The following is an 8,683-nucleotide window of genomic DNA, read 5'->3' as shown; positions in this document are numbered from 1 at the left end:
ACCTTGATGTATATGCTGGAAAACCAGCCGTCCACCTGTTTTACCAATGGGACCCACCATTGATGTATTTATTCTATATCCATGTTGTTTATCAGGTGGACCACACTGCAACTAGTGAGGGATTGAACGTCTACCATTGAAACCCCTTTTGGGAGTGCAGAAGTTTTGGACCAGTATGAAATTTGTTCTTCCTCTTAATTCAGGTCTTTGTGACTGTATGAGTAGATCTGGATGGAAAATAAATGTTGTGGTGGACCTTGGTAATTTTAACGGTGATAAATCATTATCATCATTGTTATTTATAGTATGGTCCTGATGATCTCCCATTATAATCCATTTGGGTAACACTCTAAAATGATCCCTATATAAAGATGTATGGTGTAGATAGCTCACCTAGAATGGTGGGCCCGATTTGATGTATTTGAGGCCCACCTATTATATATATTTGAGGCCCGTGTGTAGGGCCCACCTGTTGTGTATTTGAAGCCCATTGGTTGTGGCCCATTGTGATATATATTCAAGGCCCATGGTTGTGGCCCATTGTAATGTATATGAGGGCCCATTAGTGCGGCCCGTTGATGCGGCCCACTTGATGTATACGAGGCCCATTATGATATATTTGAGGCTCATGGGTTATGGCCTACTGTGATGTATTGAGGCCCATGGGTTAGGGCCCATAGTGACGTATTAGAGGCACATTGTTGCGGCTCATTTGTTGCGCCCCATTATGATGTATTTGAGGACCATGGGTCGTGGCCCATGATGATGTATATCAAGCCCGTGTATTCAACCCATCTTGATGTGTATATGGCCCTTATGTGAGGCCATAAGCTTATTATATGTTTTGGCTCTATGTGGGCCACTCCTTGGGAGCAATGTTGGTTAAATGGCCACATTGATGGGCAGTGATGGTTAAATGTCCATATTGTGACCTTCCCTTAGACCCCTTATTGAGGCTGATTCTGATTCTGATTCTGATCATCGAGGCCGATTTCGATTGTCATGACCGGCTCCGATCATCAAGGCCGATTCTAATTATCGAGGTCAACTCCAATTATCGAGGTTGATTTCGATTGCCGAGGCCAATTGTCGAGGTCAATTCCAATGGTCGAGGCTGGATATCGATGCCGATTGTCGAGCCCCAATGTGATGTATATGGGGCCCATATTTGAGGCCCATTATGATGAGCATTTCGCCTCGGCTAGATGCATATGAGGTCTATGTGATGAGGCCCAATGTGATGTATATTAGGCCTATGTGATGAGGTCCATTGTGGTGCATTTGAGGGTCAGGCGATGGAGTCCATTGTGATGTATCTTAGACCCATGTGAGAGGCCCATCGTGATGTGTATTGAGCTCTTAAGTAAGGCCCATGGTGTTGTATATTAGGCCCTTGCGAAGCCATGGGTCCACTATATGTTAGGCTCTATATGGGTCATTCCTTGGGGTAATGTTAGTTAAATGTCCACATTGTTGAGGCCAATTTTTTATGTCGATTATTGATACCAATTATGAGTATGTGACAGCATAACATCATGATACATACTCATACGCATCATCTGCATGTTTGTTATGAGATGTAGTCGACCATTGCATATGTTATTGGGCAAGTTGTTATGAGACTTCCTGATGGACGGAGGTTATCTCACATGAGTGCATAGTATGCGCAGGATTGATGCATGACTGGATTGTATGACTCATGCATCTTGTATTGTGTATTGTGATTACTGTACGCCCTAGCGACATCAGGGCCGTAGCCTCCACAGGCATATCGTGGATGGCCAGATGGGACACTGAAAATGTTTGGTTCAAGTATCGGGCTGCCATAGATGGCCCTGGGTGAAAATCTTTAAACCCTCTTGGTACTATAAGACGCCCCTACGTCGAGACCGAGTGAATATATATGAGCGCATGAGGGTCGTATACCAGTAGGCCGCGTCTCCCACTGTGTCATGGTCGGTTGGGAGGGGGTGTGGCCTTACCCGCCTGAGGGAGTAGGCATAGCTAGGCTGAGTTTGACCAGCTCGTGAATGGGTCCGCTATCGACGTGCTAGGTAGATATTGGTTGACTACTTACCAAGCGGATAGTGAGGTATCTTTCACTTACCTAGTTGTGTGCTTAATGAGGTGGCAAGCTGGTGTAAAGTGTACTAAACCCCGGTGATGATCCTAAAAAGGAACCATACCGATATGTGGACTTATTGAGCTAGAGTTGCATACTCATTCATTCATTCATTCACTATACACTCGAGTTGGTGGTGCGTAACTAATTACTATGTGTACCTTCGCAATGGCCAGGATTTTGGTTGGGGCGCGCGACTAACCTGAGATCAGGAGTTTACCACACTGAGTCTAACTATCCAAATTTAGGTATAGGACTAGTTTAGATAGAAGTCCCTTGTGGTGGACCTCGTAGCCTGCGATACTACGTACTATCATCCCAACTTCACACTCCAGCTTGGTCATTTTACTCGCATCGCATATTACATTACATCCTCAGCACATAGCATTTGGCTTACTATGTCTCCGCATTGCATAGCTGATCTACATTGCTTCCTTAGTATATGATATTGGTTTATTACATTCTTGTATTGTATAGCCTAGATAAGGCTGATGGTATTTATGGGCTTATCAACATATTTTCGCATTACTCTAATATTATATGATTTATGGGCTTGTCAGCATGTCCGCTTACTCTGATTAATCTAATATCTCATGATCTATGATCTCACCAATAATTCCGATATTGTATGATTATGGCTTTGTATTGAATACTTGGCACTTATCTTATGCACACACTTTCACCACCATCTAAGCTTTCCATAAGCTTATGCACAATAGATGCGTGCAAGTGGCGTTAGGTCGTAGCAACATTGAGCTTGAAGCATGCAGCGGACTTTTGGAGCTTTGATTTTTGATATATGTATTTCCCTTTCAGCACTGTATTCAAAATTTTATATTAGTGGATATGTGATGATGATGTTGTTCTTGTGATTTGGGTATACATGTGGTTATATTACTTATGAGATAAATGTACGTTGGTAAATCCTCCTTGTAGGATCCCAGGATTGGAATCGGGTGCATGCGCACTGGGAGCCGAAAATGGGGTACTATGGAGGCTGTCGGCACTAGATTCGGCAATCGAAAATTTTTTGAGCCCGATTTCCAAGTTTGGGGCGTGACACTCTTTGTTCATAAACTCGCCATTGCACATCATCTCTACGAATTGGCACATGGGCCAAGTCAAACCATCATAGAAAAACTTATGACCCGCCAAATTTTGTGGCCGTGATGTGGACAGGAGTTTAGAAGATCCTTAAATCTCTCCCAACATTAAAAGAAGGTCTCTTCCTCCTTTTGAGAGAAGTTCATGATCGCTTTCCTTAATGTATTAGTTTTTTTAACTGAAAAGAAATTTTTTAAGGAACTCCTCGGTCATCTCAGCCCATGTCCCTATCGATCGTGCTCAAAGGGCATGTAACCACAACTTAGCATTCTCTTTCAAAGAGAAGGGAAACAATTTAAGCCTTACGATGTCATCAATCACGTTTGGGAAGTGTAAGGTTGTTACTATCTTATCGAATTCTTTGAGATGTGGGTATGGGCTTTTATAATCAAGCTTGTGAAACTTTAAAAGGAGTTGGATCACTCTCGTGAAACTTTGGAAGGAGTTAGAAACAAATTGTAGCAAGGTGTACTTGCCCTCACCAGTGGGATTATGCACCTCATTCTCATCTTGGTGTTCCACAACTGGTTGGTTTGGTTGATTTGTGGCCATAGCTTTTATCAAGTCAGGTGATCTTAGATGATGTCTAATCCGGTGATGGATAGGCAATCCTTCAACCAATCCTCCTTCACTTAAGAGACGTAGAGTATTGTTACGGACCCACTTGTACATGAAATACTCTCGGCCCTCAAGTTCTAAAATAAAAACTAAGAACAACAGAAAATAAAAATTTAAAAAGTGATAAGTTAGAAAGAAGTTACCGGATCGGGAGTGCTATGTTAATTACTACAAAATAAAAAAAAACAGATTAGTTCAAAAAATGCAGTAGGAAATAAATCATAATTCTAATTCTAATCAAATTCAAAAAATGCAACCAAAGTCCCTAGCAATGGCACCAAAAACTTGTTCACAACCTCGAGTGCAGGGCTGCACTATAGTAATAAGTTGGTGAGACCAAGATCGTATCCACGGGGACTTACCTTGTGCGTATTCTGAAATAAGCTAGAACTAGAACTAGAATCAAAATTTAAACTGAAATCTGAACTAAGAGAGATCAATTACGAATAAACTATCAGTAATAAAAGAGACACTAGAGCATTAAGGATCCACTTTTAGCTATTGAGATGCTACCTCACTTGATTCAAAAAGCACAACTGGAATCGGAGTTGTCCTATCTAGTTGGATGATAGAGTAGTTAAAACAAAATCTGAACTTTCCATTGGATTAGCTCCCTCATGAAGCACCAGCATGATAATCGCAAGGAATTCAACCATCTACCATGCCCAAGAGACGATGGTAAATCACGAATTTTATAGATCTTCCCAATTCAAAACAAGTAAGAAGGTATTAAAAGCCTTCCAAGCATCTACTGTAATTGAAGTCGCATTAAACCAAAGAAAACTGAAAATATTCCTTCATTCAAACCAAGAATCAATGGAAGTCCAACATAAACTCGAATCAAAGTAAGATAAATATCTAAATAAACTACAAGTTTCACCCTCTTAGCTCTAGCTAAGAGATTAGTCAACCAAAGACATGATTGAAATTAAAACTCTTAAACAAAACATGAAAAACTAACTAGAACGGAGGATTTGAAGAAGATGGAAGACTCCTTGAAGTTCTCCAGCACCTTGGCCTCTTCCTTCAACCCTAATTCATGCTTGGAAACAACTAAAGGTCCCTTATTTATAAGAATTTCCTGAACCGACTTTGAAACTGCCTCAATTTACGTAGTCAAGTTTCGCTTTAGTCGCACCAAAGTTACCTTTGGTCAGACCGAAGTGGAATTTGAATTGTAACTAGATTCTCGACCTTCTTCAATCAACCCACCGGAATTTGAATTGTAACTGGATTCTCTACCTTCTTCAATTACCCGACTTCGGTCACACGAAATTTCCTTTGGTCAGACCGAATTAACTCCTTTCATCGCTGGAGCTTTTCAGTCTACTTTTGGTCACACCTGAGCTACCTTTTGTCGCACCGAACCTAGTTTCAATCGGACCGAATTAAATTTCAATTGAACCGAATTAGCTCTAAAAATTAGTGTTGATCGTTGGACTATTTTGTGTGATTTCGGTCGCACCGAACTTGGGTTCGGTCACACCGAAGATCGAACCGAACAGTCTGTTGCTTCAGCAGTTTTTTCAATCTTTTCTCCTTCCTTTGCACTTGGTTTTTTTAGATCTTTGGCATATGAATTATTCATTCTTGAACTCTAAATCTCCAAGCCTCACTTTAGTAATCTTTTGAGCACTCTCTCATCTCTTTTGGCGTCCTTTTCTCTAAAGCTCTCGAAATCACCTCGTAAGAGAAAACAACTAAAAATAGATCGATTAAGCACTATCATGTTCATAAAACCAATAAATAAATAGGAGAAATATGAAATATTTAACACTTAACAAATATCCTCTAACTCCGCTCATAAACTTGCTACAGTTTTCTCTCTCATGAAATTATAAAGGAAGGACCCCATCCGTTAGGCACAATTGGATGTGGGTTCTTATTTTCTTGGCCAACTTGTTTCATTCATCATCTTCCATAGATTACAGTCGATTCTCAAGAACCTCATCCAATCCTTGTTGAACTAATAGGCCAATCATCTTAACCTTCCATAATTCAAAATTGCTTTTTCTGGAGTACTTCTCAATAGCGAACTTAGGATTAGATGTCATTGATACTCTACTTTCCGATTCAACCTGCGCCCCAACGAGATCTCTAATACCACTTATTGGGAGACTGCAAAAGCACACAAAGATGAATCAAGTATTCCAATGGCACAATCAAGAAAAAGCACAAAGTCTTCAAATTTAACATGGAAAAACCCTTATGGGAAAAAAATCATGGCATAAAGCGATAGATATTACTATGAAAGAAAAAATTATAATAGATAGAGAGAATACCCGATTCGAACAAGCCTCAAATTTCCCCTTACAAGCCTTTGAAAACCCTAGGAATGAATTAGAAAACCTTTAGATACACACTCCAATCCCAATTACACCCCTATATATAGCCTTGGGAAGAATCATAATTGAATTTGGAAACAAAATCCTGCAGATACGCAACTTTGCATAACTTTGCGCATACTTTCGATGACACATTCAATGGGACTTCAATGGCATCGAACCCACTTCGATGGTATCAAACTAACACCAAAACATTCCAGCGATAAATCATGAATTTTCTGAATTTTTCTAATGGCATTGAGAAGGCCTTTGATGTCATCGAAACTAACTTCGATGACATCGAACAACCTTTGATGGCATCGATCATGACACCAAAGTGTCTAACGACTAAACATATAAATTTCGTATTTTCTCGATGGCATTAAGTTGACTTCAATGGCATCGAAAGTCCCCTCGATGGCATCAAACCTGTCATCGACAGACCTGTTAATTTACAGGTTTAAAACATCAATCAACAAATACATGCTCATTTACTTTTGTAAGCTCAGAGAAATGAGTTTTGTTTTCCCTGTTAGTTCCTCTTCTTCAACAAGAAGCAAGGATTGCTAATTCTTAATTTAGAACTATAATAATGTTTTGAGGGCTTTAATGACATATGCCAAATAGCGATCAATTCTCTGCGAAATTTGAAAGCACACGTCTCCTATTCCTTTGCACAACCCCCAACTTCAAGCACTTGTATTGGGTGAATGCACCTTACCTTTAGCTCCTGTATTGTTTACTATACTATCATTTACAAAAGAAAAATGATTTTAAAAAAATAAATAAATAAATAAAAATTCAACATTGAGATTTTCCAATTCATGCAACTTTTTCACGGTGGCCCATCAACTCTGGAGGGCACTAATGGGCATTTTAGATTGGCGATCAAACTGTCGGCAATAAGTTGTTCCATGGTGATCAACCTACCTCCCCAATTCGACACATTCCTGGTAAACAATAACACTTTGAAGGACATGTGGGGATTGGATGAACTTATCACTCAGTGCATCCAAGAAGAAGACAGGATCAAATAAATGGTCAAAGTTCAAAATATTAATATGGTGACCTCTGGTCATGGGCATGGGCATGAGAATAAAGGTAAAAGGAAAAAGAAATAAGGTTCTAATAATGGATCCTCTGGTCCTCCATCTGGAAACCATAACAATCAATCTAGAAATGAATCAAAAAATAAACGGGTTAAAGGCAAACCGTGCTTCTTTTGCAAAAAGACGGGTCATTTAAAGAAAAACTGCAAATGGTTTCAAAATTAGCTCATAAAGAAGGGTAATCATTCTGTTCTTATCTATTTTGAAACTAATCTGATCGATGTATCGATGGATTCCTGGTGGATAGATTCGGGAAGTATTATTCACATATGCACTTCTATGTAGAAATTTCTACAGGCTAGGCCACTAACTGATGCAGAGCGCTTAGTATACATAGGCAATGGTGTCAAGGTAGACGTGGAGGCAATTGGAGTCTATAGGCTTAAGTTAAACTCTGGTCATTTTTTAAATTTAGTAAATACATTTTGTGTGCCTTCTATAAGGTGTAATTTAGTTTATATTTCTCGTTTGGATAAATTGGGATACTCATTTCAATTTAAGAATAAAGGTTTTAGTATTTATTTTAATTCAATTAAAGTTGGAACTGACTCTATAGTAAACAACTTATACCAGTTAGACTTGATTGCCTCACACGTCTATAATATTAATACCTTGCGTGGAAATAAAGTAGGATCCAAGAGAAGGATAACTATGAAAATTCCTCCATGTTGTGGCACAGACGACTATACTATATATCTCGTGAGAGATTAGACAGGCTTGTGCGAGAAGGAATTCTACATTCTCTAGACTTCTCCGACTATGAAGTATACATTGATTGCATAAAAGGAAAATAGACTAGAACTAGAAAGAAAGGTGCAACCAGGAGTGTAGGTCTATTAGAAATGATACATACTTTGTGGATCATTTCCTACGGCTTCATGGAGTGGATACAAATATTTTATTACCATTATAGATGACTACTCTCATTTCACGTACCTTTACCTTATCAATGAGAAATCAGATGCCCTGGATGCTTTTAAAATCTATAAGGCTGAAGTTGAAAATCAACTCGATAAAAGGATTAAAGTTGTCAGATATCACCATGGTTGTGAATACTATGACAGATATGACGAATCAGGACGCAATCCAAGGTAATTCGCAAATACCTGCAGGATTATGGCATTGTCACCCAGTACACTACGCATGGTACTCCAGAGCAGAATAGTGTGGCTGAGAGGCGTAATCGCACCCTTATGGATAGGTGTGAAGAATGATTAGTAATTCAACATTGCCAGAATTACTGTGGGGTGATACGTTCAAAACCGCAGTTCATATACTAAATAGGGTCCCCAGCAAAGAGGTAAAAAAAATCCTTCTGTGTTGTGAAATGGGAGAAAACTAAGTCTCCGATATATACATGTTTGAGGTTGTCCTACTAAGGCTAAAATTTATAACCCGCATGAAAA

At 39.4% G+C, this 8,683-nt stretch overlaps 1 non-coding gene across 1 annotated transcript; it reads left to right on the top strand.

Annotated features, from left to right (window-relative positions):
- Positions 1-3,283: 3,283 nt before the first annotated feature.
- LOC131244885 (small nucleolar RNA R71) lies at positions 3,284-3,390 on the top strand. The gene has a single exon (XR_009170656.1). It is a non-coding gene; the product is annotated as a small nucleolar RNA R71 (small nucleolar RNA).
- Positions 3,391-8,683: the final 5,293 nt, after the last annotated feature.

The sequence above is a fragment of the Magnolia sinica genome, chromosome 4 (genome assembly GCF_029962835.1).
Source record: "Magnolia sinica isolate HGM2019 chromosome 4, MsV1, whole genome shotgun sequence".
Classification (NCBI taxonomy): Eukaryota; Viridiplantae; Streptophyta; class Magnoliopsida; order Magnoliales; family Magnoliaceae; genus Magnolia; species Magnolia sinica.
The sequence above is the reverse complement of the archived record's forward strand: the minus strand, read 5'-3'. Positions and strand labels throughout refer to the sequence as shown.